The sequence below is a fragment of the Sylvia atricapilla genome, chromosome 9 (genome assembly GCF_009819655.1).
Source record: "Sylvia atricapilla isolate bSylAtr1 chromosome 9, bSylAtr1.pri, whole genome shotgun sequence".
NCBI classification, from domain to species: Eukaryota; Metazoa; Chordata; class Aves; order Passeriformes; family Sylviidae; genus Sylvia; species Sylvia atricapilla.
In genome coordinates, this window is record NC_089148.1 from 25,293,327 (window position 1) to 25,304,795 (window position 11,469).

Below are 11,469 nucleotides of genomic sequence, written 5' to 3' on the forward strand. Positions count from 1 at the left end.
TTCTCCTCCGCTGTTCCTCCGCTTCCCCTCCGCTGCTCCCCCGCTGCTCCTGGGGCTCCCGCAGCCCTCAGCGCTCCATGGCCCCGGCGCCGGCGGCGGAGCGGCGGCCGCGCTTCCCCTCAGCGCTGCGGAGCGAGCGGGGCCGGCGCCGCGGGGAGCGCCTGGGGCTGGGCTCGGCTGCTCGCCCGCCTTCCCTCGGCTCCGCGCTCCTCCGCTCGCCTTCCTTCCCTCTCCTCGCCTGCCTCTGCCTCGCCGCCCCTTCCTTCGGCTCTCCCTCGCCGCCGGCTCCTCTCCTTCCCCCCGCTCCGGGCTCGGCTCCGTCCTCCGCCTTCCCTCCGCTCTCCCCTCAGCGTTCCGCCCGTCCCGCCCCGCTCCTCCGGCCCTCCCCCGCCGCAGCCCGGCCCCGGGTGCCCCCGGCCGGCTCCCAGCCGAGCCCGCTCCGGCCGCGGCTGTGCGGCGCGTCCCGCCCGAGGCCCGCCCGCACGGGCCGCAGTGACACCGCCGGCCCCACGGCGGGGCTGGCATGAGGGCAGCGCCCGGGGCCTCCCAGCACAAACCGCGCCGGCATGCCGCGCAACCCAACACAAATTCAGCGAGGTCGCTGCGAGGGGCAGGGCAGCAGCCGGCGGGGGTTTGGGAGCTGTCCCTAGGGAATGTCTCCTGGAGCAGAGGACGCTCCGCAGCCAGGTGCCAGAGGTACAAAGCACCGGGCAGGGCCGGGCCGGGCCGGGATGGCATTTTGGGGAGGAATTCTCCCGTGTGGGAGGTGAGGCCCTGGCAAACCAGAGCTGCTTGCCCCACAGATCCCATGTCCCATGTCCCGAGTCATGTCCCATGTCATGTCCCATTTCATGTCCCATGTCCCATGTCATGTCCCATGTCACATGTCCCATTTCATGGCCCATGTCCTGTGTCCCATGTCATGTCCCATGTCACATGTCCCATTTCATGGCCCATGTCCTGTGTCCCATTTCGTGTCCCATGTCATGTCCCATGTCCCATTTCATGTCCCATGTCCCATGTCCCATGTCCCATTTCATGTCCCATGTCCCATATCCCATGTCATGTCCCATGTCCCATTTCATGTCCCATGTCCCATGTCCCATGTCCCATTTCATGTCCCATGTCCCATGTCCCATGTCATGTCCCATTTTGTGTCCCATTTCATGTCCCATGTCCCATGTCCCATGTCATGTCCCATGTCCCATGTCACACCTGTCACACCACCCCGAACACCCAGCAGCCAGACAAACACCATTCTCTTAATGTGGCTTGTCACTTGTGTTTCATCCCAAACATGAGACCTTTGGCTGTTTGATGTCCTCATCAAAGGCCGGGTTTCTGGAGTAATAACATGAAGACTTGACTCATGTGGTGAAAGAGGAATTTGCTGGTCTTCGGGGCCGAAGAGCAGCATTTAAAAGGCTTAAAGAACCCACCCCAAATCCCAAAACCTCAGAGTCCAGCAGGGAAAAATAAAATCTATTCATTATCAGAGCTTCTGAAAGAAGAGTTAAACTGGTTATTTGGGGATGACACACAGCCCCTTGATTTTTTCCAGGGATTGATGACTGCAGCCTCTGAAGAGTGAACAGAAGGCTGCTGTGTTGGGATTCTTGCTCAAGTCCCATCCCGTGGCCCAAGATCCCACAGAGCCACAGGCCAGACCACAGCAGATCTTGATAAACCGCTCCTTATGCAATAAAAGAACAATATTGAATGGAAGTTTTGTGCCACGTAATTGTACAGAGGAGAAAAGATTGTCTGTCCAGCGCAGTAAAATTAAGAGTTAATAATTAATGGAGAGGTTTCTATGGCATACACGAGTTTCTTTTAAAATATAAAAATCATTATCAATCGAATTTCAACGTGCCAAGACCTTTTACAAAATTTGGGCTGCAGTGAGGAGAACCAAGGTGAATTTTCGTCCCTCTCTGCTGCCTTGGACAGAGATCACGTGTGAGGAATCTGATCCAGACTTTGGTGTGCAAAGGTGTTAAACTTGTTAAACTCTGTGAAACACCACAGAGAAATCCCTTCTGCAATCCTTCCCTGGATTCTAGGTGTAAACCCTGTGGTTTAGGCTCAGCCAATCTTAGGAATATTTAGGAGCTGTCTCTTCTGAACAGCACAAACGAGGCAGGATACAGAATTCCCAAATGGCTGAGAGAAACTCTGCCCTTCCAGACCACAAGGCCAGGGAAATTCAAATCCTCCTCCTGGTCATTCCCAGCCTTCAGGCAGCACATCCAAGCTTTTCAACTCCCTGGCAACAGGAGAGCTCAGCAGTGCTGATTCAGAGTCATGGATGCAATTCCAGAGGCTGGGAACAGCAGCAGGGCCTCACCCTGCTGGGAAGGACGGGGCTGTTGCTGTTTGCAGCTGGCAGCAGCAGCTCCCAGGGTCCCTCCTCTCTTCCCTGACATCCCTCTGGATGGGAGGGAGTGCTGAGAGCGGGAGGGTGAAATGAAGGAACTCCTCAGAGCTCCCGCTGCCATCGGATCACAGGCTCGAGTTACTCTTATCTCCCTCTGTGAGCCTGCCAAGCCGGCTCCAAGAAGTCTTTCCTGGCACTGAGATATTCCAGAGGCCCTGAGCACTCCTGATCCACACCAAAGGGAACCCTGAGAGCTGCAGCATTCCCTGCCCTGCTGCAGTCACCAAATGCCCCTCACAGGCACCAATTTTTCACCGTCAGGGAGCTCTGACTATCCCTCAGGTCTTCGTATCCATAAATCCAGCTGAGATCCTGCCAGCCTTGGGAAAAGGTCACTTCCCTTTGTCCTTCCCTCAGGTGGCTCTGAGCTCTCCAGCACGCAGCAGTCACACCCAGGAGCTCCGAGATCATGTCTGAGGTCATCCCTAAGGTCCTGTGATTCTGTGAAATCCTGGAGGGGTTTGGTTATCCAGCTCCTCTTCCTGGCTGAATCTCCCCAATTCCTGGGGCAGTCCTCAGGGAAGCTGCCCCCTCCCAAAAACAAGCTGCATTTTTCTGACAGCGCCAAAGAGGTGAAGGAATTCTCTGGGCAGTCAGGAACTGGACAGCTCCTCAGCAAGCGGCAGGGAGGCACCTCCTCTCTCTTCCCGAATTTTAACCTGGGATCCCGCTGCCTTCCACACAGGAATTCCCAGGATGATGCACAACGAGGCTGAGGCTGCTCGCTGAAGGGGAACATCCCTTTCTTCGTGTTCCTCCACTGGTAAGATCCCAAAAGCAGGCAGGGGATGAACATTTGTGGGTGAATCTTCCTGTTGTAGAGTTCTGGAGTGCCAGGACACAGGGAATGGCTTCCAGGGTCAGGGCTGGATGGGAGATTGGGAATTAGGAATTCCTGGCTGGGAGGGTGGGGAGAGCCTGGAATAGAATTCCCAGAGCAGCTGTGGCTGCCCCTGGATCCCTGGAAGTCTCCAAGGTCAGGTTGGACATTGGGGCTTGGAGCAGCCTGGGACAGTGGGAGGTGTCCCTGCCCATGGCAGAGTTTGGAATGAAATGGGTTTATGGTCCCTCCCAACCCAAACCATTCCATGATTTTTTGAAGGTCCAACACCATAGAGATGATGCACAGGGATCACTTCGGGCAGTAGCTCAGGATTTTTGAGATGCATTGTTCACACAGAGCTCCCATGGGTCCAGGTGATGCTTTTCCTCATTTCCCTGTGACTTGTGACCATTTCTGTCCCATTGTGGTGCGAGATTCCCACACTCCCAACCCTCCAGCCAAAAAGCTGCCTGGTGAGAGGAAGGATATTCCTGATATTCCTGAGCCCTTCCCTAGAGCTGGGCAGTGGAGGGATGGTCCAGCTTTGTTTCTGGAAAGTAAAACTATCTCAGGATCCAACCTGAGAATGTGGATCCTGTGAAAATTTGTTTTCTCTGCTAGGAAAAAAACCCACCAAAAATCAAAACTAAAGCAGTGTTTGTGGGAGAGAGGCTGGGGGAAAAGTCCAACTTCCTAAAATAAAACTGTTGCACTCATTTCATTTTTTTTTTTTCTCCTGAGGAGACTGAGAGGGAATAAAAAAAAATAAAATAAAACAAGCTGGCAGATGTCTGTGGCTGTGCTGAGTGCACTCAGATCCTTGGGTGATAAATGTGGCAGGAGAGCTGGAACAGAGCAGGATAAATGGATTCCGTGAGGTCCTGTCAGAGGATACATCTCCCATTAAAACAGGAAGGGAGCAGCAGGAAATGCTGGAATGAGAATGGTTGATCTAAACAGAAGGGGCTCCTGGTTCCTGTGGCCTCCAGCACGCCCAGGGCAACCTCAGAACCTCTCCACTGAGAACATTTTGGGGTATTTCACACCATTTTCTGGGTTTACTCTGAATTTGGTGCCCTCCCTCACCCCCAGGGTAGCCTCAGAACCTCCACTGAGAACATTTTGGGGTATTTCACACAATTTTCTGGGTTTACTCTGAATTTGGTGCCCTCTCCTCTCCAAAGTCCCTCTTTTCAGGGAGGATCAGGAGATTTCTTGGCACTGCCCACACCAAGCAAAGCCAGCCAAATCCTCTCCACAGGATTTTTTTTCCCTCTCTGTACCCTCAACTCAATAACCCCAAATGTCTTTGTCATCTTCCCTCCTCTTCCATAAAAATCTTGGTGGCAGGAAAAGGGATTCAGGTGAGAACTGAGGGGGGCAGTGGATTGTTGGGAGATCAGCAGGACATGATGGGAACAGGGAAACGAGAAAAATACCTCGGATACTGTAAGAGATCCGTGAATTAATTCATTAATTGGGCAGAATTAATGAATCTTTGTGCTCCCTTCTCTGTCCTTCCAGCTGAAGGAGCTGAAGAAGCTCATGGATATCAAATAAACAGGAATTAAATGGGATATAACAGATGCTGGGATCAGGAAATGGAATTTTCTCTCTCCATTTCATACCAGGAGTAGAACTGTTGGTTTTGATACCGAGAGGGAGAAGGGAAGAGATGCAGGGCAGACATTCCATCCTTCCTCTGCTTCCTGGGGCTTTATTAGGGATTGATTCGGAGCAGCAGCTGTGCAGTGAAGGATGTGCTTCCCACCCCTCCAAAAATCCCTCTGGGAGGCGTTGATGAGGCTTTTCACTCTCAGGAGCTGCCGTGGATGTCCAAATCCTGCATGGGAATGGATAAACCACCAATCCAGGCAGCTGCCTTCCCTAAAAAACACCAAGCAGCTTTCCTAGGAAAAGGGCAGGAGCTCATGGAGCCCCTGAAGGTTTTTATTCCTTTGGAAATGCTGGGCAGTTTTTAAAGGCAGACAATTCCCTGGAGCAATGCCAGGGCTGGAGTGGAACCCCTGGAATTTCTCATCCATAAAGCAGCAGGAAGGTGCAGGAGATGGGGAAGAGGGAAGGATTTGTCATAATCCCATGGATTTATGGAGGGCAATTCCATGGATGATTTCTCCCTCTAAAAAAGAGGAAATCTGGAAATAAACCTGGAAACTCAAATATTGGGGTCAAAGACAACAGCAAGGAGCATTGCAGCCCTTCCTGGGATGTGAGGCTGAGGTCTCACGTTCCCAATTCTCCCTGTAGCCTGGGCTTCAGGAGGGAGGATGGGCTTGAATCCTTGGCCATGGGCATCATCCCTGACAGAGCTGGGAAGTGCTGGATTCTCTGGAGAAAAAACCCATGGAACAGAGCAGAAAAAAATACCAGCAGGAAGGTGGATTAGAATTATTCTGTGCCTGCTTTGCAAAAGCTGGATGTTCCCACTGCCTCATCTTTCCTGGCAGCCCCAAAGGTGCCACCAAGGGATCAGGTGTTGGCTTTAGCAGGAGGGAGAGGGAAAAGGGGAATTTTCCAGGCAAGGAATTGAGAAAGGAAGAAGCTCCTGTCACTTTTCTCTTGTGCTGCAGCTTCCCTGGATCAACACAAGCTCCTCACTCCTCTTCCTCCCCCTCAGCAGCAGGCTGGCAGACACGGAGCTGACTCATCCCACCGAGTTCTTTGGGAGCATCCCAACCCCTGGGAGGGTCCAGGAGGAGCTGTGGGTCAGGCCTGAGAGGTGCTGAGAGGGAATATTCTCCTCTCTGAACCCACAGCTTGTCCCCAGCCCGATTTATCCAGCTGGAGGAGGATTTGTGTCTGGAAGTTGATGAATCCTGGGAATAAATAGCCACACGCAAGATTATTCATCCTGCAAAACAGCCAAGGCTGGAAGGTCCTTGGATTCGATGAAGGAAGCAGCTAAAATTTTGTCTAAATAAACACAGCTCATGAACAGATACAAGAAGTCCTGATTTTAAGCTCGAATTCCTCATGGAAAAACATCCTGGAATGGTTTGGGTTGGGAGGGATTGTCTCAGGGAATCCTCAGGGATTCTCCAGTCCCCTCTCCAAGGGCAGGGACACCTTCCACTATCCCAGCCTGCTCCAACCTGGCCTTGGACACTTCCAGGGACAGGAAATCTGTGCCAGGGCCTGCCCACCCTCACAGGGAGCATCTGGGAAGTGCCCAGGGAAGGGATTTTCCTCTCTGTAAAGAGCTCAGTTAATTAACAGCAGCTCCCTAAAACCACACCAAAGCAGTAGCCATAAAGATTTTAGCCTCTAATCCCGGGATTGGTTTTTTTTGGAGTGGGAAAAAGGATCTCGAATTGGCAGGAAAGGTTCCACTGCCTTTTTGCCTAAAAAAAAAAAAAAAAAAAAAAAAAAAAAAAAAAAAAAAAAAAAAAGAGCAGAGCGGATTTTTTAAACCAACAAGAAACCTTTCTGTGTTTTAACCTGGCAACCCTGGCTTGTGTTTCTGGGTGCTGTCACCACTGAAAGGGTCTGGGCAGGTGACACAAAGCAGGGAAATAATCTTCAGATCTCCCAAATTTCCATCTGTGCAGTTTTAAGCTCCCTCTTTCAGCCAGAGAGGCCACAGAGCTCCGAGGGGTTCAGAGCAATCTCTCCCAGCTCCAGACATGGAATTGGATTGGAATCCTCACAGGGATGAGGGCAGGGCTCCTACTTTAACATCTATTTTCACATCCAGCTGAAGGAAAAAACAGAGAAAAAGGCTCCCACAGTTATAAAATCAGAGATCCTGGAATCATTAACCTTGGAAAAGTCTTCTGAGACCATCAGCTCCAATTGTTTCCCAGCACTGCCCAGGCCAGCACTGCCCCGTGTCCCCCAGTGCCACATCCACAGGGATTTGCAATCCCTCCAGGGACGGGGACTCAGCTCTGTGCCAGGGCTGGAAAACCTTTTTCATGAAGAAATTTTCCATAAGATTCGAGCTGAACCTTCCCTGGGGTAACTTGAAGCCCTTTTCTCCTCCTCTCCCTGTTCCCTGGAGCAGATCCCAAATCCCCCCGGCTGTCCCCTCCTGGCAGGGAGTTGTGCGGAGCCACAAGGTCCCTCCTGAGCTCCTTTTCTCCTTCTGAGCCCCTTTCCAGCTCCCTCAGCCTCTCCTGGGGCTCCAGACCCTTCCCCAGCTCCCTCAGCCTCTCCTGGGGCTCCAGACCCTTCCCAACTGCATCTGCTGCTCCAGATCCTTCCCAGCTCCAAGACAAGCTGCAACCTAAACCAGTCTTTTTACTCTCAGAGCACATTCAAAATGCTGTCGAGTGAAAACAAAAAGAAACCCCAAATCCTTCACCTGAGCTGGAGGTGCTGGAGGAATCTCTCTGGACCCATCCCTGCTCCAGGCAGAAGCTGTTTCCAGGGTGTGTGGGATGGTTCAGGGGGCACAAACAGGGAGCAGGGCTGAGCCCAGCACTCTCCCTGCTGGTCCCTGTGCTGAGGAGGGACGTGGTCCTACCCCAGATGGAGCTTTCCTGATGAGCCAGGTAGAGTTTTCCTGATGATCCAACTGGAGTTCTCCAGGCCACCAGGCTGGAGTTCTCCTGATGATCCAGATGGAGATTTCCTGATGATCCAGCTGGAGTTTTCATGCCCATCCTGCTGAAGTTCTCCTGGTGATCCAGCTGGAGTTTTCCCGGTGATCCAGATGGAGTTCTGACCACCCAGCTGGAGTTCTCCTGGCTGCCCAGCTGGAGCAGAGGGATTCCAAGCTGTTCCTGCCAACAGCAGCCAGTCTCCGACGAGCTTCTGACATTAGGCAGGCACAAGATTAAACAATTCTTTCCCTGCCAGATCTTTAATCATCGTTGGAAGCTCGAGATGAGGCTCTGAGTGCTCCTCTGCAGCTTGAGCTGGGTCTCTTGCCCACCCGGGCTGGATTTGGGAGATCTGACAGGGAGCTGCTCCTTGGCTTTCTCATCCCATCCATTCAGGGAATTCTAAAATCCCACTCACAGAATTCGCAGAATTCTAAAATCCCACAATGGTTTGGATTTGGGTGGGGATTAAAGCCCATCTCATCCCACCCCAGCCTCGGGACACCTTCCACCAGCCCAGGTTTGCTCCTCCTTTGCCAAGTGCTGGATCCGTGTGGAAATTGCCTTGCTGGGAGAGCAGCACCGGCTGGGTGTGTGTTTGTCACCTGTCCCTAACTCTCCTCTCGATCTGAAGGTATAAACGGCTGCTTTCGAACGAATTTTCAAGGATGGGAAACGAGCTTCATTTCCATCCCAAAAGGGCCCATCCAGAACGATGGGGAAAGGGGAGAAAGGGGATCTGTGTGTGAAAAAGGTGATCAAAAGGCCAGAGGAGAGCCTTTAATTAGCTGTGACCTTTATCTCCCACAGCCCCCAGAACTGTCCTTTCCTCCACCCGGTGTTTCTCCATCCATCCCCTCGTCATTCCAGGAGCCGTCAGGGTTTGTAGTTTCCTGGAGAGAGTTCTCAGTGCCCGGCCCTGTTCTGCTGCTGCCAGCTCCTGCCAGGGCGTCATTAATTAACGAGAGGTCCCCACAGACAATTCCCATTTTGGTGTTTTTTGTTTTGTTTGGGATCATTAGCGAGCACAATGGCACCTGCCAAACCCGCCCTCTTTTCCCAGTGTGGCTTCCCAGTTTGGCTCTTCCTGAAAGGAATTTTTGGGGGTTTGGGGGTCATTTTGGTGTTGCTGGGGCTGTGTGCCAGCACTGCAGTGTCCTTGTCGACAGCAGGTGCTGAAATCCCGGTGTTTTATCAGGAAAAACCTGGATGCACACCCCCAAACAGATTTAATTCAAACATTGAATTAAAGGTTTAAATTAAATTTTGAAGTTGCTTTTCCAGCAGAGCAAAGATTGGAGGAATGGGATCCTTCCTGTTGCAGAAATTCCCACAAGAAACTTGCATTTTAATTCCCTTTTCTCCAACAGGGAACACAAAATCTGGAATATCCATGACAAAATCATGGCCTGGGTAAGGATTTGAGGGATGTATTTGATCCCTTCTGTGCTATTAAATCAGGGAATCATGGAATGGCCTGGACTGGAAGGAACCTTAAAGGTGATGGAGTTCCAAATCCCTGGCATGGGAAATCCTTGCTGCTTCAAACATCAATCCCAGATTAAAATTTTAAAACAAGGGGAATTTAACTGTAGCCGCAAGCGACATGGAAAAGGGAAAATGACACATTTGATTCATTTTCTTACATAAAAGAGCTGCACTCCTGAATGCTCCTCAAAATGAATCTGCAGGATCTTAATTTGTACCTTAGAAGCTGCACACGGCTCCTGCAGTTGCTTGTTTCAAACTGAAAAGTTTTCACCTTTCCTGGTGAGTGCGAGGCCACGGCCAAAAACATCCCATTTCTCTGCAAAGTGCCCAGCTTCCCTGGGAATTGGCTGGGGATTGTTTGTGGCACGGGAACGGTTCTGGAGATGCAGCAACATTTTCCCTGTGAAGGAAACAGAAAATGTGCTGGGTCACTCCTGCGGCTGCCCTTGGGCTGCTCCCAAATGCAATTCCAAAGGTTTTTGCTCCCTCCCCATTCCCAGGGGCAGGTTAAATCCTTTTGGATCTGCCAGAGGAGTGCAGGAGACCCCTCAGAGCGGAGCTGGAGGTGAAGAGCATCGCTCAAAACCCACTTTTTTGGGTTTCCTGGCATGACCCTGTTCCCTATTTTCTCCCTGTTCCTTGGCAGGGCTTTCCCAGCTCTCCTGCCAAGCACAAATTCCCTGCTCCAGACATTTTCAAGGACAGCTCTTGGAACAAAGCCCCTTCCAGCTCTCCCTGGGGTGACACCTGTGTCCCTGGCAGGGACAATTCTTCTGGAATGAGCGGGAAGTTCTTGTGGCTCCGACAAAAACCAATTCCCTCACCTTCCAAAATCCCCGGGCACTGCGCAATTCCATCTCCAGCTCGGCCAGGAATAAACCAAGGAGATTTTGCTCCGAACACAGCGATCCCTCGCGGCTCAGCTGGGGGGAACAACCTGACCTGAAGCCGAAGGGGGAAATGATGGAAAATAACTGGCCTTAGCTCCCGACTTTCCCCCTGGAGGCAGCTGCTGCCCGAGGAGCGGCCGGAGCCGGCAGATGGAGCATTCAGGATATGCAGATTTCGGTGGGAGCACGGGGAGGTGAGCAGAGGGATCGGGTGTCCCTTTTCCATCAGGAGGGAAAGGCCAGGCTCAGGAATTATTGATGGAGCTGTGGCCTGGCTTGGCTGTGGGTCAGGATTGCAGCATCCTCAGGAACTCTGGGATTACAGATGTGGACAGGAAGGGCTCAGGAAGGGACCCAATCCCTTGGTTCTGCACTGATCAAATCTCCTATTTTTGCTGGAGCAGCTCAGATTTGCTGTATTTCCTGCAGGGCTTTTGCAGAGGGGATCCATTGGTTTTCCTGCTCTGGCCATTAGGAAAATCATGGGATGGCAGCAGGAGGACGGGCTGGGAAAACCTGGGAATCTGCCAATGTCTATTGAGCAGAGACCTCCTGCACATCTCCTGGTTCCTGAATTTTCCAGGAAAACCTTCCCTGGTCCCTCAGCTGATCATTCCCATGGTTAAGCTCCCCCTGTTTGTGTGGAATTAGTGGGAAAGGACTGGGCAGGCTAAAATCAACATCAGCTTTTTATTTCCGGAGAAAGGTGACCTTCAAACACAACCAAATAAATTTTCTGGACACTTCCATGGAAGGCTCATTCCATTCTCCAGGGAAATGGGCTCTCCTGTCCCTTCCCAACAGCAGGAAGTGAATTCTAAATCCAGGATCCATCACAGCTTTAGGCTGGACTGCTACAGGAATCTCCAGTCACACTGACAAGTTTTGGCTCCTAACACAAAACAGGTTTTAATTCCTCACCCCACACAATATTTTGGAAACCAGAACATCAGATCTGTGTCACATCCAGCCTCAAAGAGCCCCATAAGAGCCAGGTCAGCAGTTTAACCAAAACCAGCAGTGGGATTTTGTGTTAAGCTGGGTTTAAATTCGCCCTTGCTTTGGTTTTTAACATCCGTTTTGCCCTTTTGGTTTTGTGTCTCTGAAGTTTGACAGAAATTTATTCTTTGGAATACACAATAAATTCATCCTCCTTCACTCCTCAAAATAGTTCTCTGGAAAGGCAGGTGTAGAAAAATATTTATGAACTATGAAATTAAAAAAAGAAAAACAGCTTTGGCTTGCAGAGAGGTGTGGGTTTGT